The sequence below is a fragment of the Mauremys reevesii genome, linkage group 8 (assembly GCF_016161935.1).
Source record: "Mauremys reevesii isolate NIE-2019 linkage group 8, ASM1616193v1, whole genome shotgun sequence".
In the NCBI taxonomy this organism is placed as follows: Eukaryota; Metazoa; Chordata; order Testudines; family Geoemydidae; genus Mauremys; species Mauremys reevesii.
Genome location: NC_052630.1, coordinates 17,170,350 through 17,196,660, shown reverse-complemented (window position 1 = coordinate 17,196,660; position 26,311 = coordinate 17,170,350). Strand labels below are relative to the sequence as shown.

At 42.1% G+C, this 26,311-nt stretch overlaps 1 long non-coding RNA gene across 2 annotated transcripts in view; it reads right to left on the bottom strand.

The window, feature by feature from the left end:
- Nucleotides 1–5,506: 5,506 nt before the first annotated feature.
- Nucleotides 5,507–26,311, bottom strand: part of LOC120369696 — a 40,455-nt gene continuing 19,650 nt past the window's right edge. The window contains exon 3 of one of the 2 annotated variants that reach the window (XR_005583344.1): nt 5,507–5,586. This is a non-coding gene — a long non-coding RNA (uncharacterized LOC120369696). Of the gene's footprint in view, nt 5,587–21,730; nt 21,815–26,311 lie in introns of those variants that run through there. The other variant, XR_005583345.1, reaches the window with a different exon arrangement.

The window sequence follows — 26,311 nt, the reverse complement described above, 5'->3', positions numbered from 1 at the left end:
CTGATGGAACAAATGGGAAAAATATTAGGAAAATTAGACCAAATCACGGTCTAGTGCCATAAAAATGACTCAGTTCTATGATGATGTACTTTTACAAAAATGATAGGACACCGAACAAAATGTGATTTAACTAAAAATAATCCTTTTTTTTTTTTTGGTTAAAATTTATTTTTAGAGCTGAACAAACACTCCTCCTGATCTATAATTTTACCAGATTTGGGGTATTTTTTATACTGACACACTAATGGTGTGTCTAAACTGCCCCACACTTTGGATTACGGGATGTGTGAAGATTAGTGCTCACCAAAGTTCTGCTCTATAGCTCCTATGTGTAGATGCTATGGATGCCAGCTAAAACGTGTTCCTACTTCACATTAATGTAGTCATCTTCAGACAAGACTGTGTTAATGTGCACTTGTACCATCCACGGGTGGGGTTGAGGGGAGTTACAGTAAAGCATTTTGTTGCACACGCTTATTCACATCTATAGTCCAAAGTGCAGGGCAGTGTAGACATGCCCTAAGAGATGGCTTCTTACATTATCCTAGAAGAAAAAAACAACACAGACAAAAGTTAGGGAGCTGGACTTGAACAGGCAATACCTCTGGATTAGCCACCTGAGTAGCCTTTGTAAATCGGCATGGATAGGACAATGTGAAAACTCTTCTTCGCGTTTTCTTCCTTAGGCATTTTGTATTCCTCCACTCCTTGTGGGTCTTGTGCATAAGGACTGCATACTGTTTGTTGAATGTTAAGCTCCTATGATGCAATGTGCCTATAGTGAATTTGCATAAGGGTGAAAGATGGATTTCAAATATTTATATGTATTTATATTTAAAACTATAAAATAACAGCTATCCAAGACTCTAGACACCTTGACATCTTCATTACTAATACAGTATGTGAAAATCGCAGCAGCATTGAAATAATCATAAAATATGTCAATGGTGATTCCCCCACTGCCATCCAAAGACCATAAACTCTATTATGGCTCAATTTCTGTCCTTAAACTTGTCTGCAAGACACCTGTCAACCTCAGTGGGAATTGTACATATGCATTTGGCTGCCAAATGTGAGTCTTTATGTGTGCATTGGGACCAGTTTCAATGGCATTTTGGTTGTTGTCACAAGCAGGCATCCTCCAAGAATGAATAATGATCAGGAAGAATTTGAATTCATAAGGCGTTAGTAGAAAGGTTACACTGACATTGCTCCAGCCATGCTCCTGATTCTTTTGATGCTTATTTATGATTATTCTCTTCAGGGGGAAGAACCTGGCATTCACAGGGAAAGACCTTTTTAGTCATCTGATCACACTCTCTAACTTTTAAGTTTTTTGAACATCTTGTTGTATGTGAACTGTGCATCAGAGATTTGGAACAAGAGGCCCACTCTGTACTTTCACTTGCTGTCTGAGGACAATTCCATTCCAATCCCCATAAAAATGGGAATGAATGTATATGAAAAAGCTGTGCACTGGTGAACTTGTATCATATCAGCTATGCTTCAGTCTGACAAGTGTGTAGTCAGGCAGGCTGAAAAAAACATATAGATCCCTCTAATTTTGTCTTTAAAATGACAATTTTTCAGCAACTACAGCTGTTTTCCCCCATAATGCACTCTGCCAATGAAAATATTGAGTTTGGAACGGGCAGCTATGTATTGCAACTTTGAAATCTTATGTTTACTTCATTCCCAACTCTTGATGCAAGCAAATCATCTTATGATGCAACTATTTCTCTGGGGGCCAAATGGAAGGGTAATCTGGTCTCTAATAAGAAGCTATTTATTTTTAGCATGATGGAGCACAATGGGTATGTAATGACCCATAATCAGGTACATGTTCATTTTCGCTTGAAGCGCATGCTGTGCTAATAACCTCTTCCACATTTTTATAGTTCATTTTATTTTATTTTTCTTAGCCTACAGCATTTCCTTCATGTTTAGTGTAAATAAAAAGCTGGGTTTCTGGGCACTAAAGGAGAAAGATGTAAAAACAGAAAAAAGGTCTCTGCAAATGCTTATATGAAGAAAAACCATCAATAAGTAATGAGACTCATTTTAAAAAGAAACAATTGTATATTTTCGTATGGATGTAATATTTGTGTTTGGTTGAAAACTGTGCGCCGCACAGGCCGCAGCAGTTACAAGCTTACCCCATGGTGCCTCATCAATGCCTTTTGCCTGTGTCTTGGAAGAAGCCACCTCTGTGTACGATAGGACAATTTAGTCATACTGGCTTATTCTGTCCTTGGCTCCTGGGCAGAGGTTGTCAGCTAGGTTTACAATTAGGACCAATTCTGATTGTGGAAAATTGTCCCCTGGGAACTGGACTGAAATATCGGAGCCATCAGATGATAAACATTGGTCCCTTTTGACAAAGTCACCCTTTTGACAAGAGGTGGGTGCAAACCTGTTCTCAAAAAAGTTCGTGTCTCTGCTACAGCTGATCGGGGGAGATTTGTGTTTCCACCAAAAATTCCAATCAGAATAAAAATGTTTATCTTGCAGATTTTAATATTTTTCATCAGGTTTTCAACAAAATTAAAACTCAGTTTTAACACCTTTGTTGGTTTTGAGCAAACTCCAAAACTTTAGGAAAAAATCTGAGCCATAAGCTTTCCCATTTAAAAAAAAAAAGTTGTAATAGAAAAATTTCAATTAGTTATTTCATATCCCACTGCTGAGTCACCCACTCCCTCAAAAGACTCCAATTAAGTTCTCATCAACCAAATTTTACAAAGCACACACCCATAAACATTACATGAATCCACTTGAGCTGTCTGTTAACAGGCTGAACATTGTATTGCACAGTGCTGTTTCAAAGCCCACAGACATTTTATATACGTAAATATCACAAACAAGATGTGTTTCACCATTATAAGTGAAATCTAAAACTGAAGTTTCTTGTCTGTCTTTGGTGGCTGCCCAGGTAGAAATTCAAACTCTCTTGTTACTTCTCCTCTTGATAGCATTGGTCAGGAGGACACTAAGGTTCAATGAAACTGCTACTAAAGTCTGAGCTCTTCCTAGCAACATGATGGATGCTTTGTTTGCCTACATAGTCATGGTACTGCCATGTTGCTTCATAAAGTGTTCTGAGATGAACTGGGTACGAAAGACTTTATGGAAAACCCAATTCTGTTTTATTCTAAACTCTCTTGTAGGCTGAATTCAGAATTGTTGGATAATTTGGATTAGTTTGATAAGCACCATCACTCCCATGGTCAATGGACCTATTTAAGATATTACAGACCAGGTTGGATGAAATCATATTTCATCAGATTATGAGAAGTAGCTTATTTAAATAGTGTGTGTGTGAGAGAGAATAAGATTTATAATGAAACTCAGATTGCCACCTAAAACAATTAGAATATCACCTCTTTTCATTCATTTTCAGCTACGCAAAGAGTAAACATAAACTACTCCCAGCAGAAAGGGTTATTTAAACCAGTGTCTACCTGCCTACCTAGAGCTTAGTCTACGTTTTTTTTCTTCCCTTTCTTTGTTCACCTCCATTTATTGAACTTTGGCCGAAACAACCTCTCCCCTTTTGTCTTCCCCACCCTTTCTGCTTATTTTGGCCAATGGTGGGTTTTGTGCTCTTATAGGACAAAGATTATAGAGGAGAAGACTGATGGCTCGTGTTAACTGCTGCCTAGTTTCTAATAGGAAAGAGGTTATTCAAACAGCTACTCTGCTTTTACAAATTTCTGTCTACATTGGCATCAAACGAAATGTGTGTGTGTGTGTGGGGGGGCGTCTTCAAGAGTGTGGCTCTCACATGGAGTGTGTACCTTAGCTTCTAATTTTATCTCTTCCTCCATATCCCAACCAATCTTAATGGCTACTACCATTTATCTTGTTAATGTAGGTTTTCGTTGTAAGCTGCCTCCTAGGTCAAGGTTTATTCTCTTTCTATAGGATTGTCGAGAAGGGGATATGGCTGAGCCTCCATCCATAGGCAACCCTCATTTCTTTTGTAGATTCCACTTTACCAGCCTCTTCAGACATTATGGAAATAGAGCACACCTATGTGTGTAGAATCCCTAAAGACTCCTTAGACTCTTACCAATATTCTCCCCATCCTGTTATCCTCACTACTCTATGCAGAATATAACAACATATAAACATTCTTATGCTAAGAGTTCTGGGATAGTAATAATTCTTATTCCTTTTGCCCATCCCCAAGGAGATTCCAGTGGGAAGGCTGCTGAAATAGAAGATAGGAATGGAAAAGTCAGTGTTGGACCTCTGAGTTCAACAGTTCTGTGTATAGGTTATTGTCCCTTGAGAGGAGGGATCTTCCACAAAATCTATCAGCACCTCTGTCTGCTGAGCTGGATGCTTAATTGAATCAAATCCCTCGAGGGGCCTCCATTTATGCTTTGAACTTGGCCGGCTCCAGGGGTTTTGCTGCCCCAAGCAGCCAAAAAAAAAAAAAAAGCCGCGATCACGATCTGCGGCAATTCAGCAGGAGGTCCTTCGCTCCGAGCGGGAGTGAGGCACCCTCCTCCGAATTGCTGCCAAATATCTGAAAGTGCCGCCCGCTCAGGAGTTGCCGCCCCAAGCACCTGCTTGATAAGCTGGTGCCTGGAGCTGGCCCTGGCTTTGAATTAGAAGTTGTCATGCATCCCTTGTGTATGTTACAAAAATGGTTGATTTGAATTGTCAGGAATGCCAAATGTGTGTTTAATGGAAGTTCAGCATACAGCACTCTGGAGTGTGAAGTTTTAATTCAGAAAAAGAATCGGAGAAAAAGGCTGCTAGAAGCTGTTGGACGCACCAAGCCAGCAGCAATTTGTTCTTTCTTCAGCCTCTGAGAAGAAAGGAGAAGTGGGAGAGAACCATGAACCAGTGAACGACTGGCTTTTGATATGAAGATCAATTCGTCAGCCAGGTTATCAAAGGCAGGTGGGCTATGAGGGAGAGGCCAGAAGGTAGGAACAAGTATAAGTTTTTATTATGAGGAGGGTGTCATTGGAATTGTCAGAGGTCTCCAAGGATGATGCATAGGAAGGGAGGTGAAATCTGAAGGGTTTAATTTTTTTCCACTCACAGTAGGGTAAATCAGCATTAGTCCCGTTGAAGTGACTGGAGTTATACATCATATATGCTCAGGCCCCAAGGCTTCTGTGGAGAAGCATCAGAACTTGTTTAAGCCTCTGATTCTCTTGCCATTTTCCAGTCAAATTTCTGAGAATATATTTTGAATATTCATGCCTAAATCCAAATGAGTTTACACAGCCACACACACTCAAGGAGACAGTTACTTATTTGTAACTCTCTATAGTTTGTCCATAGCTGAACTTTTCTTTCCCCGCGTGTATTTAGCTTTCTCCTTCTTAACAGCTCTGAGAAGGGGTTTTAAATATTTAAAACTGACCAGATAAAAGCAATCATTTAATGGCCATGGAGGCTCTGAATCAGTGCCCTATAAATAAAACAAAATACCAGAATACATCTCATTAGCAAGTAAACATAATACATTTTATTCAGGACGCCCCATACATTCCCCTCTGCCTGTCAGACAAGGAGTCCAGATTTGCTTGCCTCTGCAGGCAATACAGCGATTCGTAAATTGCCCTGTACAATGAAGAAATGTACAATAAACGAGTGTGGTAATTAATAACAATCTGGAATGACTAAAACTGTTCTGAAATATTGAAAAGTGAGTTTTTAAATACAGATCTGCTCCGTCTACTATAGCAATAGAGCTTGAACTGCAGGAGATGGTGAAGTGCAAGGCAACTTCATGAATAACAATCACGTTCAAAAGCACAGCAATAAATTACTAACATTTGCTGTGCCTAAAAATGTGGATTTTATTCAGTTGCTTATGTTTTCCTTGACCTAATCTAACCCATCTGACTCCACTGTTATATAAAGTGCCCTACCACTAGACAAAAAAAAAATAACTAAAGTGTGTGTGTGTGTGTTTGTGAGTCGGACATTCGTGTCTTAAAAGTTCTTTGGGAAGAGATTTAGGGAGCCATCTTCTGAGCGTGTGTCCAGCTCTGTCGCAGGAACTGGACACAGACTACCAACTCATTTCACCAGATGTTCATGAGATGGTAACAGATTGTAGTCACTTCTGACTTGTGTGAGGATTTTAAAAACTCCTCTTCACAGCTTTGACTTGATGCAAGCTTTTCCCTAAGATCCCCCACTGCAGGTGCAGCTTCATATGATAGAATGGGAGAGGTGGTGTAGACTGGCCGCTGGTGCTTTTTTTTGCCACTGTATTGAAGATGTAAACAACACAGTGGTAAAAATGCCAGCTGCATGTCTAAACCATTGCTCCTACCAGTGGAGCAGCACTGGTGGCAATGCAGCTGGAAGAGGTACAAGGGAGTTAGACCTTCAATATGTAAAGGGAAAAAGAAGGAACAAATGTAAACCCCATTGTTTTCCAAAAGGAAACTGCTTCTGGTTGCTGGCCAATGAGAAACAGATTGCAAAAGAACATGAAGTTGAGATGCTAAGCCTGGAAAGAAAGAACTGTCTTCAGGCTGTCATTGAAAGACAAGAAATGTATATCTTTTAGTCAAAGGCCTGGAGTTGCACCTATTCCACTCCTTACCCCAAAACAAAGGATGTTTTTAAAATGCTAGTTTGAAAAGTTTTGGTTGATGTCTGTATCTAAGGGGAGTGTAGTTTAGTTTAAGTTTTTTTTCACAACTCCTAGATATTTCTCAGTTTCTCGGTGGAATGTAGGAACAAAGTAGACTCTTGGGCTGCTGACTTGTGGGGCTGAGTGGAAATTTGTTAAATGAATTATTTTGCTCAAAACCTCTCTCACTTAAATAAAAACTGCAAAACTTTTCCAGCTGTTGTAGTGAATGGGATTTGAAGAAGTCAGTGTGGTGGGAGGGCTAGGAAGCAATGGAGACCTTCATTTTTTAAGTATGTCCCAACAGGCTCAGATCTGGCCTACGTAAGAAATTACTAAAGGTAATTACCATTATGATGTCTGTTTGGCCTTGCTGAAGTGTGTGTGTTTGTGTGTAACAGAATGTACATAGCCTCTGCGGCTCCCTATGGGGGACATGCAGTCCTGCTGCACCCCAGGAAAGGAACAGTGCAGATGGGTCCTACAGACCTCATGGAAGCAGCCAATTAGAGCCCAGAAGGCTCAGATAAAAGGTGCTGCAGGGTTTTGGCAGTTCAGTTCCTGGCTGAAGGGCAAGAAATGGTGCTCCTCTCTTGATAAAGGAGCTCAAGGGGTAACTAGAGTTTTATTCAGTCTGCATTTGCTTAATTTGGAAGAGAGAGGACCCGAGCACTTTACCTTCACCCATTACTTCAGGATTAAAGGGGCCAGATGAGAAGAGGCCCAGGAAAATAGCAGAAATGTTTATAGGGTCCCTGGATTGGAACTTGGAATAGTGAGTGGGAAGGCCCAGGTTCCCCCAGCAACCACTGGCTAAACAGTTTAAACCCCAAGAAGGGGATATGGCTCATTTGGAAGCTTGAGTAAAGGGCTGAATTTAAAGGGCCCAGAGCTGGGGCTGAAGAAGGTGGTGAAAGCAGGTAGGCAGTTCAGTTTGACTTTAGCTACCCCAAAGGTGTTTATTTGGGCTTTATGACTTGGCTGAAGGACCAAGCTGTTGAAGATCCACCAAGGTCAGCTGGCAGCTTGTAGTGGGTGCCAGGAGTGAGAAAATGACTGCAGTGCTGCACGCACCAGCCACTAGAGTGCTCCCCTTCCCCATTACAGTGGGTCTTATGCCGTTCTAGTGAGAAGTGCCTCCAATTCAAAAGCCACCACCAGAGTGTTGGTTGATGCCAAGTGGTGATCTCACCTGAAGGGACACTGGGTGAATGGGTTTGGAGACTGAACTGTCCTTTGGCCCATATAAATGATCCGGCAGTTACACAGCTGAGGAATATCCATAGGGCGATCTTACTTCGGTGCTGTATTAGGCAGAGGATGAGGCCTTCTGGGGGTCTCCATCATCTGGGGACACTTTCCCTTAAGGGGCACCAGACCACAAAACCCTTTCTTCCCCTAGCTACATGAGCTAGTACCGGTGGAGCAGAAGTTCCCATTGAAAGAGAAAACCTCAGTTCCTGGAGATTTTCCAGGCCAAGCAACAGCTACTACAGGGAGTGAGATCCAGCTGCAGCACCTTGCATCCATATTTTTAGATGACATGGAAGCCAGAGACATCAGCATTCTGCATTAGAACAATCTGAACACTGGTTTAGTTTTTATTTTGTCTGCTGATTGACTTTTCCCCAACTCTCTGCTTCCACTGCTAACTTCCCTTCCCCAGTCTCTGTATTCCTTGGCTTCCTCTCCTCACCTGTCTCTGAATGATCCTCTTACTTTTTTTTCTTTTGTTTTTTATATTTATTCCCAGCCATTGCCCTTCTAACTAGACATCTGTTCTTCATAATTAAAAACATACCAACCCCCCAAAATGTAACATTTTGCTTGTATGTGGTATTCCTTTCCGTAACACTTTAGATATTGTGACAGACCCAGACCAGTGGGGTACAGGAGCCTGGTAGAGGGCAAATATACTGGTCACTGGATGAGTAGTTTTCTGTTACCTGAGTGACCAGAGCAGGGGCTGCACTAGAGTAATCAGGAACCTGCTAGAACCAATTAAGGCAGACAGGCTGATTAGAACACCTGCAGCCAATCAAGGCAGGCTAATTAGGGCACCTGGTTTTAAAAAGGAGCTCACTTCAGTTTGTGATGCATGTATGAGGAGCTGGAAGCAAGAGGTACAAGGAGCTGAGAGTGAGCTGCTGAAAGACTGAGGAGTACAAGCATTATCAGACACCAGGAGGAAGGTCCTGTGGTGAGGATAAAGGAGGTGTTTGGAGGAGGCAATGGGGAGGTAGCCCCGGGAGTTGTAGCTATCAAGCAGCTGTTACAGGAGGCACTATAGACAGCTGCAGTCCCCCGGGCTGGAACCTGGAGTAGAGGGCGGGCCTGGGTTCTCCCCAAACCTCCCAACTCCTGATCAGACACAGGAGGAGTTGACCCGGACTGTGGATTCCACCAGAGGGGAAGATCTCTTTGAGGTGAGCAAATCTGCCAATAAGCGCAGGACCCACCAAGGTAGAGGAGGAACTTTGTCACAATATGTTTCTGTTTTATTGAGGGTAAGGTCTTTATGGTAGTGATCAATTGTCTTATGTTTGTGAGATCCTTACAACATTTTGGGCACTGCCTGCTGTAAATAATGGATAATAAGAGTGTTAGTACCCATGTTACATGGATATGTAAAAAAAACCTTTAACTTCCTGTGTTTTCAGTAGTACTTTTCCATGAGAACTATATTAATATTTTACACAGGGAAGTAGAGGAATCTAAGTAGAGAGAGGCCTAGACATTTTTTTTGTTGGTTTATGTAGAGGAAGACTCTGCAGCTGTGGTTCTATTCTGATTCTAGATAACAAACAAGTCTTGGAGAAGGAAATAATCTGAGATACCATATAATGGCATTTATTTGTCTAACAGTCTTTCCCCTAAAGACACAGATTTACTGAAAGTGCTGTCACCCCTGTCATCAGAGATTTATCTTTAATTCTAGATCCCCAGGAGTCAATATGTTAGTTCTGATGCTTGACATTTTCAAGGGCCCTATAATTTTGTTTCCCATCTGGAAGGGGTTTACCTGCAAAAACTTGCAGCCTGGTGAGGAAAGGATAGCGATCTCCTAAATATGCTGGGAGGCGTAGTAGTTAATGAAAGTGTGTGTTGTGCAGAGATATTGGTGGTAGGAGAGTGGAGTGGCATAGCGTTAAAAGCAAATGTATAATTGAACATGATCTCTCAAGGCTTCTTCCCCTGAATGGTAAAAGAGGTCATTTTACAGCTCCCTGGTATTTTGGGTTCACGTCTTAAGGGTTTACCAGTCCCCAAAAATGTGGGTATCCACATCACTACTTCCTGAAGAATGTTTTTGTTACATGTGCAAAACTGCTGCCAGAATTTCTGATAAATTAAACCTAATACAGTGTCACTTGCTGTCTACATAATGTTTTATTGTTATAGCATTGGTGGTCATAACATAACCAGCTTGTACTTGCTCACTAAAATTACAAAATGCCTTTTATGATTTCATTCTGCATTTAAAATATCATGAGCAGTGTTTGTGGAGGTTCAGTGACATGAGCAGTTTGGCTTGTTCCATGAGTGTTAAAGCCTCCTTTTTTTGGTAACCTGAATAAAAATGAGAGTGCAACTCCTTGTTTGCGGGAGTTAATGAGAGAGAGAGAGATGCAAAGTAGTTAGATTTGCACGTAAACTCTTGCTTTTGCAACTAGCACTTGTTTGTAAACTAATGCCAGCTGAAATCAACCTGGGTAGATTTTTTTTTTTTTTTTAGGGCGGCAAGCTGTGTGTAATAAATTATTGCTGAACAACACCATCAACTAAGGACAAAATCGGTGAGGTACTGAAGCCCAGACAGACTTGAAAGGATTAAGCCTAAATGCATCAGGTTTTTCTCTTTACCTTCACCTTGTTCAAACTGGTTGTTTACATCTGTAGAAACTCTACACACAGATCCAGGGCAGGAAATGTGGTCCTTTCTGTGACTTAGGGTACGGGCTCTCCTTGGTCCCATTTAGGGAATACTTATGACTGTCACTCTGGGAAGCAAGATATCAGGATAGGGTGACTATTTCACCTCCTCTTACCTTTCTGTTTATGGATGAGTAAATCTTTTGCTTCTTGAGTGACTACTTTAAGCAAGAATCTATTATTTTTATTCAGGATATTGGGGAGGGGGGAGGATGACAAAGAAGTACAGAAGGGAGTAGCAAAGAATTTAAGATTTTCAATAATGTGATGCAGTATTTAGATTTCCAGAGGGGTCTCTTCACTTCAAAAACCAATGGAAAAATATATAAATCATGTCTTAAGTATGATATATGGGTTAGTATTAAAAATCGTAGAATGTAAGAAAAGACCTATTACTAGGCCATCTAGTCAATTCATCTGCCAGCCCTGGATTCCCTCCCTACAATATATATTTTTAGTGCTTAGTCTGTTTGGTGAATTGAAACAATGGGAGATGGCTTGCTTATGTCTTGGGAGATGGCTTGCTTTGGGTAAGGACTAGAAGAATAATCTTGCACATTGAGGTCACACACCATAGCACCTGCCCTCCACATGTAATTTACAGTTATCAGCATTCCTAAACTACATTTTTATCTGAATTACTTTATAAATTTAGCACATAATCTCCAATCCCAGAAAATCATTTGTTAGAGAGCTGTATCTTCCATATTTCTCTATATAGTCCTTTAAAAATAAGATAACATTTGAATATGGAAAGATAAAAATAGCTATACAAATTCACTCTTCATAATATTTGTTGGGGGATTACAGAACTGATTTACTGACTGTCGTCCTCCAGTCACTGTAGATGTTGTTTCAAAGGAGTGTGTACATTTTAAATTGACTACTTTTTGCTGGACGAAGCATCTAGTGTAATGCGATACCTTTTTGTATCATTATTTATCTTGTCTGCGATCTCTCAAAGTACAATGTGGATACAGACTCTCTGCATATATTATGATTGAACTGAAATGGACATGAGGGCTGGATAGATAAATGCTTTTCTTGTTCTACCCAGAAAGGTACACAAAACACTGTGTGCATACCACTCAGCACAGCTATGTCATTTGGCACACTTTGTTGAGAGTCAAGGCTTTTACTCCCCAAATATTCTTGTTTCATCTTTTTTATTCTCGAAATATATTAATGATTTGCTATTATAAACCATTTATTTTCTTTTAATCTGATTGCGCTATAAATCAACCTGACTTTCTATAGTCATAATAAAAATCTCCATTTAAAAAAATATACTGTACTTAAGAATCTACAGTATCTTGGCACTTGGTTCTATAACTGCATTATTTAAAACCCCATTGAGCAGCAATACAAATACATGGCTCCCCGGGATAGCTCTGTAAAGAGACTGAAATTTAATTTCACAGGATTTGTGATCTTTGTTGCTACTGTCTCTCAAAAGAAGAGGAGGGGGAAAAAGTGTGTGTAGGGGGTGGGGAGAGTTAGTATGGTGGTGAACACAGCTGAGTACCTCAAAGAGCTTTCTGTTAATGTTTGGTTTGTGGTGGAGTGAGGGGGATTCACTTCACCTGTGGGTTTCCATGCTGTATTCAGTCTCTGAGTTTATAGCAGGAAAGTTCATATAGAAACAGCTCATTTTAATAAATATTCACAAAGTGAATTTTGACCCCAAACACAAATATTTGCAGTAGAAAGCTGACTCTACATGTTACTCCTATCTGATTACAATAAAGAAATAATACCAGGTGACCCAGCTGTTCGATCCACACTAAACAACATAGCTCAAATGCTGGATATTGAATATTTGTCACAAACTGCTCAAAGCAGTTATTGATCAAGGATTATTCACAAACAATGCTGAAATAATGAATAAAAGTCATTCTGTGTGGACAACACACAAACAAAGAGGCTAAATTAATTAGTGTATTCTGTATCAATATGTGCTCAGCTGTATTAATGTCTCCATGATTTTGGCTGATCAGATTTCAGATCTAGCTGAGAATACTTGGGGACAGATCTCTTTCATTGTATCTGATCAGATTTAAGGTCTCTGAATATCTTCTTATATAACATAAAGCAGTTAAGTTTCGGGGGACCCCAAAGGGTTTTCACAAACCCTTGCCAAAATCCTCAGACTTGCCATGTGCACAGTGAGGGATTAAGGTGAAGAGGAGCCAGTTAGGGTGGGAACGGTGGCGCTATATGGAAAAAACTGTTTCTCTGGTCCACCTAAAAACACCGAGCTCAGATGAGGGAGCAGTGAGGGTCTGTGTACTCATGGTAAAGGTGAACAAGTTCTTTTTACTTGTAGCATAAACTCTTTCCCTCTGACAGTGTGTATATATAACATGCTGCCAGTATGTGGTGAGGTCCAAATATCTGGAAAACTCTTTATTGTATAAAAACTTAGAGAATTTTTTTAAAATACAGGAAGAGCTGGGGTGCCAAAAATTTAAATGCTTATTATTTTGGGTCCATTAGCTTCATTTTTATTTTATAAAAATGAAACAGGTGGTGAGGTTGTATTATCATGGGCCACAGGAGCCTTGACCATGGACCTGCACCCATTGTGATAAGTGCTGTACAAATGCAGAACAAAAAGACAGTACCTGCCACAAAAAGCTTTCAATCTCAGTATAGGGTAAGAGAGATACAGAGGAGTACAAGGAAACAATGAGTCAGCATGTTAGGCTGTGGTCTCCGTACCCAAGCAGCCTCACCATTGTCATTTTTTGTAGGCGTTATGGCAAGGGAGAGCTTTAAGGAGGATAATGAAATGGTGATGTGGATGTTTGCAAGGGGTGGTACCTCACAAGCATGAGAGGCTTCAGGGGAGACAGCATGACAGTGCATATTTGAGGATTTAGCAAGTGGGTGATGGAGGCTGGCATCATAGGCCAATCAGAGGTGGGCATTGACGTTTTGATAGTGAATGAGAGAGAGGGTGGGGATAGGTCATGAAGGATCTTGTAAGTGGCCTGAAAATAGGGTTACCAGATGTCCTGATTTTATAGGGACAATACCGATATTTGGGGCTTTTTCTCATATAAGTGCCTATTACCCCCAACTCCCATCCTGATTTTTCACACTTGCTGTCTGGTCACCCTACCTGAAGGACAAGTAGCTGATGTTTGAGATATTCTGCTTCTAAGCCGCATAATATTGGGGAGATGCAGAGGGATCTGCAGAAAGGGCACTTTCAGTGAAGGGACTTCATCAAATCAGGAGAGAATTTTGGAATTGAAGCCCAAGTTTGTTGTGCTGCAAGGCAGGTATAGTTGGACTACTTGAGACAAGTGGTTTATATGAGGATGTTCAATGATAGGGATGCACTTTAGTGTATTTGGATCTTGAATTCTGAGCTCATCTGAAAAAATGGAAAATATAGCAGTCACTTCATTCCACTTAACAGGGGTCCTATCAGTCACCGAAAGAAGGAATGGTCTCATATATTATTCTCTTCACAGATCATTTGGTATTTTCTCATCCAAAATCTGCTGCTGCTGTTTTTAATTAATCCAGAGTTAAATTGTTATTATTCACCACAAGACAAATCTACAGGGAATAATAAAGATAAATACCATGGCCAAAAGTCAATTACTTGGCACTTTGAGAACTTTCTACTTATAAAAACTTTAAACTTTCTGATGGGGAAACTGTCCCAGGATCAAAATGAGCAAGTTGTCTACAACTTCTGCATACCGCCTACTGGGTATTAAGACACTCTCTTATGTTTATGAGCGGTATGATTTCCTCCCCCTCCTTCCTTGTTGACTCTAGAAAGTGGCTTTCCCAGGCCATAAGTGTGTGCCAGCAATTGCTGTGTAGAATTTCTATGTAGAAACCTCTTTGTAGAATTTCATCATTGCGATTGCAGTGTGAAGGCCATCCATAGAGAACTGTTCACCTTCCCTGGGTATTTCATAGGCTTAACTGAATGTACGGGGAAAAGATTTATGGATGGCAAAAGTCATCTGTGATAGACTCCTAAGAAATAAATGTGTAACAATGGAGAGTTGTCTACATGACTGGCTTCCTAATAACACAGCTGTCTATGAGCATCATTTATTAGCTCAGTAGATGGGTCATATTAAGATCAGTGGGGTTGAGATGAAATGCTTCAGATGTCATTATCAATTACCCGAGCCATCCACTGTTCTTTTTCATAAAGTGGAATATTCTTAACCAATTTATTCTCAGAATAATAATAAAAAAATTAGGGATAATTAAGAAAATTACTCAAGTCATCAGTTCCCATCAGGGAAGAAACTAAAAAACTCAAGAACTATGTGATCACTCCAGTCTAAAGACTAATCCTGAATATTATTTATGAAAGAAGGAGAAAATGTTGGTCATAAGGCTGAGATATATTTAGTAGTGCTGACAGCATTCACTAAGCTAGAATAATGATAAATTATACCGGATAACAGTGGCTTGGAGCATTCACATATTGGATGTGACATTTATTAAGGTTTCATTGAGAGAGGCCTTAAGTTTATTTTGATTGTCAGTCAAATTTACATAGTTCCATTATTCTACCAAATAACATAAGAAAATTAATAAAGCATCGAAGTGGTATTGCTTTGAAAAAAATGGTTTTAAAAATCAGTGTCATCTTTATATAATAGTGGTAATAAAATTACATTTATTTAGTGCCTCTCCTACTGCAGGATCCTAAAGCATTTTACAGAGCAGATTATGAAGAACTGGCAGATGCTAGAGGCTGAGCTTTGTTTAATTGTTTCAGTTTGTGTACCGTTGCCCTCTGTTGAAGGGAATCAGAACTGCTGAACTGTGTGTCATATGCTGTATCTCACTAACAGCGATTTCCCTTTTACCTGAAATAGTTGTCCCACCTGTGTTGTGGGTGTTTTATTTTTGTTTCTTTTTTTGGAGTAGGATCTGAGTTCTATCTTTGCGGTTGCTATGAAGTTCCTAGTGGCCATGTACATTATAGAGCCAGTTGTGGGATTCCTTGATTTGTAGGTTCTCTTGGCTACAGTCTTCTCATTTTGATTCTTGATCACTTTTTTTAAATCCTGCTTTAATTATAATATTTCAGAACAAGACACCTTAACCATAGTAATTCATTGATAAAAGAAAATGCTTTCCCATGGCCATACTTTTTGCCCCACTTCTCTCATTACCATGTCACTGTGTCTTCCTCAGACTGGAAGCTAGAGCTGTTTGGAAAATGATTTCATTTTCATGGAAAAGTTTTAGACTTCTGACGACAAATATATATTCAGAAATGGTGCTGTGCTCATTCCCACATTCTTTCTATGGACTGGCTTCCTTCTTGCATGGCTGCTGCAATACATCATAGATGTCTTCAGCCATGGTGTGTCATGGTGTTGTCTGGATGGCAAACCCAGCCCATAGAGATTGGGGGCATCAAGCACTGCAGTGTCATTTGAAGATTGGCGCTGTAAACAAAAATATTTTTGCACAGGAAACTGATTTTTCAAGTAAAAATTTCACTTGGCCAAAACCCTGTTTTCCCCATCAAGACACTAGTTTTGATGGAAAAATTTCAACCAGCCCTACCGGAAGCTCGCTGGGGAAAGGACTTTGGCTGACGTGTCTTCTTTGTATTGATGTGGAAACATCATATTAACTGAACGTAACTTTGACCAATATGTAAAATGGCAATAGTGCTCATTTTTGCTTTTGGCAATTGAGCAAAGCCTTTAATTTCTTAGAATTTCCTTCTGGTCAATGGAAAATGAAAGCAGGACTAGGCCCAATGTCTGTAATCTGGGATAAAGTGCTGCACAAAAAGTGTTTACTTACAATTATAGTAAAGTAGTATTAGCTTATCATTAGGCCTGACCTTATAATTCAGAAGTAGCTCCCGTGCCATTTCTACATTGTCTCTGTTTCTCTGAGGAAGGTGGTGATTAAGGGCCTGTTCAGCAGCTACTGAAATCAGTGGGGGAGTCTCCATTAATTTCAGTGGGTAATGAGCCGATCAAACCATTGACTGTGCCAACAGCAACAGAATATTCTGGGCTGAATTTATCCAAAGTGAAGTTAGTACCAAAAAAGGCAAATTCCTGTCCACTCAGAGCAGAAACTGGGGTCAGATTCAGATCTTGGTTACAGTTGGGTAAGATTACAGTATACCTCTACTCAAGTTAATGGAGTTATACCAGGTTTGCACTGGTCAGATGAGAATCTAGCTCTGGCAATAGGAAATTAAATGGGTAATTCCTAAATAAGGACCCACTAGAACAATACTGCTGACACTTTGTGCTGCATGCTGTAGTAGTGAGAATGGAAACGGTGCTCCAGGCACCCCTCTAGCACATTATGGGGCTTTTGCTATGCATTGTGTGACAACATCTGCCCCAGAGGGCTGTCATAGGGAGCTTGCTTTCTGCTCTGAGCTAGTGGTTTTTTTTTTTCCAGATTGCTCAGTGAAATTGAGAAAATAATTTTAAAGGAGAAATGTGTCCGGTCTGCCAATGAAGTTAATATTTCATATGTCAGGTATGTTGTTGAAATGCAGCCCTAGCATTTAGTTAGTTTTTCTTTTGAGAAATAAAATAGCGCTATAATTGCTGTGTTTTTTTTACAAATCATCAGAGGTGTTTTCTGTAGCCATCTTTGAATGCCATTGGAAGCACAAATGAGCGGTGGGCAAGAGTTAACTAGTTCCAATTAAACAGTTGCCTCCAGTTTAAATGCATACACTGCAGGTAATTTATATAAAATACGTGCAGTACTTGTGATGTTTTAGCTTGATGGGGAGGAAAAGGAGGTCAGTGTTCACCTGAAATATGCCTGTTATTAGCAGCACTTCTTAGCATCTCTGCAAGGCATAATTTAAAAACAATTTTTCTGAATTGCACCATCTGGAGGAAGAAAAATCAATAATGTATTTACATGAGGTTCAGTAGCTCCAGCTACTTTGATAGCTTCACTGTATGTAGCTTATATTGCTTAGCCATTTACAGACTATGGATCCAGATAGCATGCTGTCTGGCATGGACACAAAAATCACAATCTTTATTTCAAGACAGATGCACAGGCAAGTGGGTAGTGTCATCAGCATGGGTTGAAAGGTGAACTTTCTTCCTGTGACTTCTTTATTATGATTAAAATACCTTGTGCTAGGGGCCGGTCTTTCAACCAAGGGAGACAAAGTGCTTTAATTAATGAATTATGCCTCACAGTACCCTTATGAAGTAGATATTTCTTAGAGATTTTTATAATGAGCCAAAATGCTAGAGCCAAACACCATTGCAATTGAGAGAAATACATATCAGCTTCTGAATGTAATGGCTATAAAAGCATGGATCTGAGCACCCCAAAATAATCCAGATTTGGATCCAAACCTCACACCACAGTATCTCTAGTTTTAACAGTTCCATCCTTTGCAGAGAGATTGTAGAAGTCTTGAAAAGTCACTGCTCCCTCTTTGTAATCAATGAGCTAGAGTCTATAATCCCATCCCAGTACTAAGAATCCTGAAACCTTTCCTACTTAAACTAGCAGGGGGAAAAATCAGTGGACATATAAATCTTCATTCATAGGCAACACTGAGTTGCCATAGTGAGTATATTAATTTTGCCAATTTAAAAGAGCAATAATGTTGCAGTCATGCATCAGTGCTAATGCTAAGAGAAACATGTAAATCTAAATCATGGCTGTAGCAAAGAATAACACGCAAGCTCAGCTTCTGCAAATCAGCTTTTGCTTTTGTATTGATTTTTGGAAGGTCTCCCTGCTTCCCCCCCCCCCCCCCAACTGCCCATTATTCCAATGTCAAACAGCTAAAGCCTCCAGAAAAGAGCAAGAGTTACAATAAAGTGTCTTTACCTTTATCCCTTGTGATTCGGGGGAGAGGAGGGAATGGAGGAGAATTTGACAGGTCTATAATAGAGAAAATTTTGGCTATAACAAGCAATCAGAGCTTTGTGTTAAAAGGTTATCTGTGTCTCACATTGTGCTGCTTCATGAGTTGAGGGAGGAGGGAAAGCAATGGTTTTAGAAGTTAAGTTTGTGTTTAACTGGTTCTGACAGTCCTGGAGAAGATTAAATCACTTGGTGACACTTTTATGAAAGGCCTCCAGATGGCAGAAGTAATGCATTGTACCCTTTACCTACGTGTGTCCGTTGTAGCCATTTTCTCCCTCATTAGCAAGATGCATTTCCCTTTCCCTGCAACAAGACCTGGAATAAGTTTAGAAACAAAACCAAACCACAACAGTCCTTAGACACTTGGGACTCTCGAAACACATTGTATACAGTTCAAATCTGTTAGTGGGACCACTGACTCCCTCCACAATAAGTTGGCAATAACAAATGTCTATGCCAAAAAATAAGGCAGATGCTCAAATCATCTGTAAGGATTCACATTACAGGAGCTTTTTTAGCTATGAATTTACTTGGAACCTATTCACTAGGTGAGCATTTCACTTTTCAGGCTTTAACAATCAATTTCCCCCCCTCCTCCTTCTACTAACATGGATTCCATTTTCTTGTCATAACAGGAATCGCTATTGTACAGCCTCTCAGAGAAGGGACATAGATCTCATCAGATGTTGATTACACAGAACACATTGGCATCTGCTTAGCTCGTTCTTACACTGAGCTAAAACTGCAGCTGTTCAGCACTGACTGCAGCTGCTTGTCACTTCGGAAAATACTGTGAAATCTAGGGTTGCATTCCCCTCATAGCTCAGAAGGCAAACGAAAGGTAAAATGGAAAGTCCCACCTGCTAGTTTGGTTGTCAAATGACATTTCATAGGCAAAGACACTAATCTATTGTTGTTCAATATATATTACTGAAGGAGGAATCTGGCTGAGAGAGGTTTTACCTAAGCATGTATCTGCTATAAGAGATACTATATATATATAACTCAGTATAGGTGCACTCATCAAGGTTTCGCCCATGTCTATCTGGCATCATCCAGGGCTCATTAACTACCTGTCACAAAAGGTGTAACCAAAAAACCACTATACCTCAGGTCTTTCTCCAGTGCTTGAAGACACCTGACATGCAGTATCATGTTTCATATCTGTTCATCCCCTTTATGTTATGTTAATGCTTCCTTGTAGTACAAATATCTGACACTGTGCTGATATCACCCTGAAGAATCAGTGTTTTATTGTATTAAAGTATATTCATGTTGGGCCTAGGAGCCCCAGTCACAGAGCAGGTCCCCATTGTGTGAAGTGGTGTACCAAGACAGAATGAAAAGACAAGAGTTTCTGCCCCAAAAAGCTTGCAATCACTTCACTTCAATCAGCAGAATGCACTCTGCCAGAGCACTGGAGAAACACACAATCTTGAAAAAGTGTCATGAGTTCTTTAAAGACCAAAAATAGTTAAGATTTGTTTGTGTCTCTTCCAGAAGATGACTAATCCAGCAACATAATGCCACAACACTATACGTTGGCGTGAGCTCAGAATCACCCACACCATGTCCTACAGCACATGTCCTACAGTCCCTCCCCCCAAATTAGTCCCCTAACTAGTCATTATAGGCACAACATTTTTGTTTATTTGCATATCACTAGTACCTAGAGGTTCCATTCAGGATCAGGGCCCCATTGTGCTAGGTAATGTACAAATATATAATAAAACACTGCTCCCCACAGTTGGGTTGCTACCCTTGGCATGACTTAAAATCGGTCCCACTTCCTTTTCTTTGTAGTCTTGAGTCTATCACTTTTGCCTTGGCATGAAGTAAAGCTAGGGTGTGAGTCATGCTATAAGCAAAACACAGTATCTTTGGATGGGCCCAAATCAGAGAGAGGGTCCAGCCAAGTTTAAGAGCTTTTTAAGGAGATGTACTTGATTTGGATCTAATTAAATATGAATGATTCTCAGTATATTCCCTCCCCGTAGTCATTCTTTCACCTTCAATTCTTAATCTAAACTAAATCCATAATAGTCTCTTCTTTCATTAATACCCTTTCATGGTAGCTTTTCAAGAACTTAACATTTGGGGTGACAGATGGGATGGCCCAGAATTTGCCTCTGGGAAAGGGGCCATATTGCACAAACCCTACCCTTATCTGCTGCTGAAATGATTAACTTTTAAAGATGAAGCCATTTGGTATGTTTTATTAGTTGTTTATCCTGTGAATTAATATCCTAACAATCTTACCTTCCATGTAGCAACTCTGATCCTGAAGGATCCTAAAGCACCTAACAAATTATAAATAATGTACAGGCATGGCATCACCTACCCCTAAAATGCACCTACTTCTGGGGCAGAGCACAACCACTCGAACAGCACACAGCAACACTACAAAACAATTTAGGACACACAGTGAAGAACTTTTGTATCCAATTGAAACTTCATAGAATAGCCTGCTCCCATTAAGGAAATGGGAGCTTTGCTATTGATTTCAGTGGGGGAAGGATTGGGCCCTTATATAGCAAATGTTTATAGCTACTAGGAACACTTGATAACCTGTGTAACATGGGGTGCTTCCCTTGTTATGTGTTACGGCACTCAAGGTGCCTGAACACTGGGCCGGCATAGTGAAGCCACAGATTGGGTTGTGTTCTGGGAACTGTGAAAAGGTGACTTAGTGCCACACACTTCCCTCCTATCTTGTGCTGCATGTTTCTCAGCCATGGCTCAAGAGGTGAGTTGTATGCTGGTGCTGAGATCACAATACTGGCAGGAAACGTGGTCTATAGGAGGGAGCAGAGACTGGAGAGTAAATAAGTCCTAAGCTCTAAGCCCAGCTCTACCAATCACTTGCTATGTGGCCTTGGGAAAATCACTTAATCTGTCTGTTCCTCCAGCTATGAAAACAGGGATCATTATTTATCTGCTTCCAAGGGATGGTTGGAGGATTAATTAGATCATATGTGTACAGTGTCCTGAACATGTAAAGTGCTATTTTGCAGTGCCACAGGCAAATGTTGTCAGAGAACTCTTTGCCTATCATATTGATAGGAAGAAGAAGAAACAGTAGTCACTTAGTCAAATGAGTCAGAAAGCCAATGGCATCTGTTTTTGGGAGATATGAGTAGTGCTGCTGATTTGACAGCAATGGAGTGCACTTGTGCATTATTTTTACTTGAGAAATCAGGAGAGCGAACAGCGTGGTTTTCTGATTTTATTGATAGATAGCTTCCTGACAGCATGTTGTCTAGCGCCTTTGTCAGCCAGAGCAGGCTGGAGGATTTGTAGGAGATGATTTGAAATGCCTTTCTAGATGTCACCGAAATATCACTTTGCTCTGTGGTGTGGGCTTTTGGTTTTAGTGGAACTGCAGATAAACTAAAGGTGAACAAAAGAAGGATTTGAAAAGGCCTAAATCCAGCTTTACCTTTTGCTGCCTCCCAACATATTTTTGTAAACCGATAACCAGCAAAAACCAACGATGAATATGAACTATACAATTATAATCGTGTTTTTAAAGATTGAGTTCTTAAGGTGTTAACTTGATGGCAAATATCCATCCGAAAAGAAAACCAGACTGAACAAAAGTTGAATGTAGCTAACACACTTTTATGGATGTTAGGGAACTTATCCATGTTTGAATGAATTTTGTACAGCTGCTTTTAAGCCTATTAATTTAATTTGATTTGCTAGCCCACAAAGTAGCTGGGAGGAAAACTGTTTTCTCTCCCAAGAAGAGGTTAATTTGCTTTTATTTTTTTTTGCTATGTTTTTTGTTTAAATTATTAGCAAACTATTTGCTCTTGTACTTTCTGACCTATGTTCACTGCAGGAGTGCAACTTGATTGACTACAATGGAGTTGTGCCTGCATATGTCGTGGTGAAACTGGCCTTCCATATTGCATGCTGTTCTTTTCTGCTCTCCACCAAACTCATCCCAAAACAGTCTCTGATGGTTCTCTTTCCCCCCCCGCCCCAGCAGTTGACACCGCTAACTACCTCATAATTTATCAAGCACTGGACTCTAATCTGTTACTCCTGACTTACACTGTTGTACATATCAATTTCAGTGCAGTTACTTCATTGTTACCTCAGCATGACTGAGACCAGAATCATGCCTCCAGAGAGGACCTAACAAGTTGGTAGTTATACATATAAACTAAGCACTAGGACAGTGACAGGCTTGTAGCACTTACATAAGCCAGGCATAATGCAGCTTTCCTTTTTGCACAGCTCTGTCAGTACCATGGGAGATGAGTGTCTGGAGACTGCATTCTTGTTAGTACCATCTAAGAGTCTACTATAATGAATAGATTCTAGAACTCTACTTTGGATAAGAAATGCATTATTTACAATCCCAAATGTTCAAAAACCAGAAATCAGCCCAAAATAATGAGACTGGCTTAAAATCCATGATAAATTTAATATGAGTTCTTCTGTGCCTTTTGGTTTCTGGGCCTGGTTTCTGTAGGGTATGCTGTGGTGGTTCTTTGAGTGCTTGCTTGTGTCAATTCCATTCTAGGGTGTGTGCGCACCCACGTGTACGACCGTTGGAGATTTTGGCCTTAGCAGTATCTGTAGGCTCAGCTGTAGTGCCCTATTGAGGCCCTATGCCCTCTCGGTTCCTTCTTACTGCCTGTGGTGGTTAGTCGGAGTGTCTTTCCCTTGCCTCACAAGGGCTAGTGGTTCTTCTACTTCAGTCTTGGAGCCTTAAGGCTTTTTGTAAATAGTTTGTTTAGAGTAGTTAGTTAATAAGTAGTTTGTAGTTAGAGTCTGAGTGGGGCATGCCTGGGTCTCTGGTTTTTAAGCTCTGCTCTGATGTAACAGGCTTATGCCTGTTAGTGACTCCTGTAGCAACTGTCTCAAATGCTTGGGGGAATCATACGTGAAGGAGAAGCGTCGCATCTGTAAGAACTTTCATCCCAGAACTGAGAGAACAAGACATCCGTTTGAGGGGCTCTCCTCGTGGAGGCTGCTCTCTGCCCAGTGTCCGAGCCTTCCCAGCCACTTTGCCCTTAGCACCTTGGCCTCAGCACACTCCCAGCACCGGGCTCCACCCGGAACTGCTCCCGGTCACCAGTGCCTAAGTAGAAGTGGAAGAAAAGTGACTCTCCAGCACCGAGCAAGAAGGGCAAAAGACCCAGTTTGGGCTGACAGCCCCACCGGAGCTACATGGGGATGCCTCCCCGACTCCGGGGAGCAGTAGGGGACCCAGACTGGTGGCAGTGCCAATGCCTTCCCAGGCTCTCCCGGTGCCCAGAGAGCAGAGGCCTTTTCCAGTGCCGCTGGCACCACATGTATTGCAGGTTCATGGCAAAGGCTCCTGGTGAGGGCAAGCCAGCCATAGAGACCCCCCAGAAGGCAGGCAAATGACGTCTCCAGAGATGAGACAGCGCTCTCCATCTCCACACCCCAGGTCTCTGTCTTCTGTGGGACATCCTACATCACCAGCACCATGCTCATGATCTCCACCCTCTGAACGTGGATTGCCTAGAGGAAGACGCCCGTCACCATATCGCTGGCAATGATCATCCTCCCGCCAGCTGTCTCCTTGGCGCAGATCCCCGCTGTGGGAGCGTTTCTGTCGCAGTACTGATTTTCCCGCCCGCCCCTGGCCCAGCATTGATCCTCCTACTTGAGGCACTGGTCTTCCATGGCAATGGTTAGCCGTGAGACGCAAGCTAAGACAGCCCCTCTACGGTCACCAGAAGGTGCTTCCTCCGGTTTAGAAAGGGAATTCAGTCCTTTACTGCAACACCACCGATATAAGTGGGCACCTGAGACTGCGTTGACCTCCGCAATCCTGTCGTGGCAGTAATGCCATTGGCTGGTGCAATGGCCCTACTGGAGCGCTTGGGGCATGCCTGTGATGCTGATGCCTCAGTCAGGCCATTCCTCGGCTGCCGCCTCAGAGCAGCAACAAATGGCTCCGGCAGCACTGAGCTCCATGCGTGTGATGCACTCAGAGGAGCAAGTGCCCACCCCGAAACCCTCTTCCCCCTGGGGGCCTCCCCCAGTGACCTAGTCGTCATCCTCATCCCCAGATGAGGCGGTGATGGGTCCCTCCTGCGCCAGCCCACCAGACGATTTCAAAGAACATCAGGCCCTGCTTTATAATGTGGCTACGAACTTGGGCCTGGAAGTGGAGGAGATGGCCAAACAGGTGGACGCCCTGGTCAATGTGCTTTCGGTGTTTACCCTGCCCATGTTGCTCTACCAGTACACTATGGGGTCCTAAAAATAGTAAAATCCATTTGGCAAACTTCTTCTTCCTTCCCTCTCACCGTCCCGGCCAAGGGGTTTGAATATTTGTATACACACCCTCCTCCAGGCTCGCTGGTCATCTCACTGGCCAATGAGAAGTTTGCCCCTGTCTGTCCCAGTTTGACACCCAAGAATAGAGAGGCCAAGAGGCTGGAACTGTTTGCGAGAAAGATTTATTCAATGGCCAGCCTTCCGTTCCGGGTGGCCAATCAGCAGGCTGTCTTGGGCAGGTACAACTTCAACTCCGTATATAAGTCCAAGGACTCATTGTCCCAGGACTTGGCCCAGGAATTCAGGGCCCTGGTGGAGGATGGTACAACGGCTGCAAGGTGCTCCCTCCAACTGGTGTGGGACATGGCCGATTCGGCAACTAGGGTGGTCGCGTCTGCGGTGGTCATGAGTTGCAGCTCCTGGCTTCAGACCGCTGGCCTGTCCCAGGAGATGCAGACCTTGATCCAGGATTTTCCCTTTGATGGGAATGGTCTCTTCACAGAGCAGACTGATGCAAGGCTGCACAGACTGAGGGACACTTGGGCCACCCTTTGCTCACTGAGTCTGCATACATCGCAGTTGGCAAGGAAGCAGTTTCAGTCACCTCCACCACGAAGGCCTTGGCAGCCTTGACAGGGGCCTGCTCACACCTGCCTGCGGTTGTTGGACCCCATGTACGTAAATGGTCCAGCATGCCCAGCTCCATCTCCAGCCACTGCAAGAATGGTTGGCATCGGTCTACATCCCCAACAGACATGATATAAACCAAGTGGTCAGCGTGCTGGTTCACATCCGATCATCCCTGGATTGGTGGTTGAGCCCCAAATCAGTGTTGGAGGGAGTTCCCTTTGCGGCCCAGTCCCTGTCGCTGACCCTGGTTTCCAGTGCCTCAGACCTGGGCTGGGGAGTCCACCTGGGCAACTCAGCACACAGAGCCACTGGTAGTGGGATGATCTGTCCCTCTACATAACTGTCACGGAGCTCAAAGTGGTTCACCTGGCCTCCCAGGCTTTCCTGACCCATGTGAAGGGCAAGGTAGCGCAGGTCCTGACAGACGATACTGCCACAGTGTATTATATCAACAGGCAGGGCAGAGCCAGGTCGTCAACCCTTTGCCAAGAAGCCCTCCGCTTTTGGGGCTTCTGTGTGCAGCATGCTATCCATCTGATGGCCACACATCTGCCCAGGGTCAAGAATGTGGTAGCAGATCACCTCAGCAGGACCTTCTCATCTCCCCATGAGTGGTCACTCCACCTGCAAGCAGTCAGTGTGATCTTCCTGAGGTGGGGGACTCCTTAGGTGGATCTGTTTGTGTCCCGTTAGAACAGGAAATGACACATGTTCTGGTCATTCTGGGGATTGGACAGGGACTCCCTGTCAGACATCTTTCTGCTCCCATGGTTGGGGTCTCTGATGTATGCCTTCCCGCCGGTGCCGTTAATCCACAAGGTCCTTATGAAGATCAAACAGGATACGGTGAAGGTGATCCTGATAGCTCCTGCGTGGCCTCGGCAGCATTGGTTCAACATGCTGATGGACCTTTCAGTAGTTGCCTTACTGCAGCTGCCTCTCTGGCCGGACCTGCTGTCTCAGAGCCACAGCCGTCTTCTGCATCTGAAC